Below are 219 nucleotides of genomic sequence, written 5' to 3'. Positions count from 1 at the left end.
TGGCAAAAGTGGTGATCAGTTTTTCCTAAGTCAAGGTGCTGCTCCATGAGCCGCAATATTATTCCAGCCATCAGCTGGGTACCATCATTGTCAGACTGGTTCCTCCATTCCCTGGGAATACAGGTTTCTGATGTTGCAAGTGCATGAACTAATGGGCCATATCTTCAGCTAGTGTAACACCATAGTTACACTGTCTTGACTTGAGCTACAACAGCTTAC

This window comes from Emydura macquarii, unplaced genomic scaffold, assembly GCF_026122565.2.
Source record: "Emydura macquarii macquarii isolate MOO-44397 ecotype Brisbane River unplaced genomic scaffold, CSIRO-AGI_Emac_v2 contig_431, whole genome shotgun sequence".
NCBI classification, from domain to species: Eukaryota; Metazoa; Chordata; order Testudines; family Chelidae; genus Emydura; species Emydura macquarii.
This window is presented reverse-complemented; position numbering follows the sequence as displayed.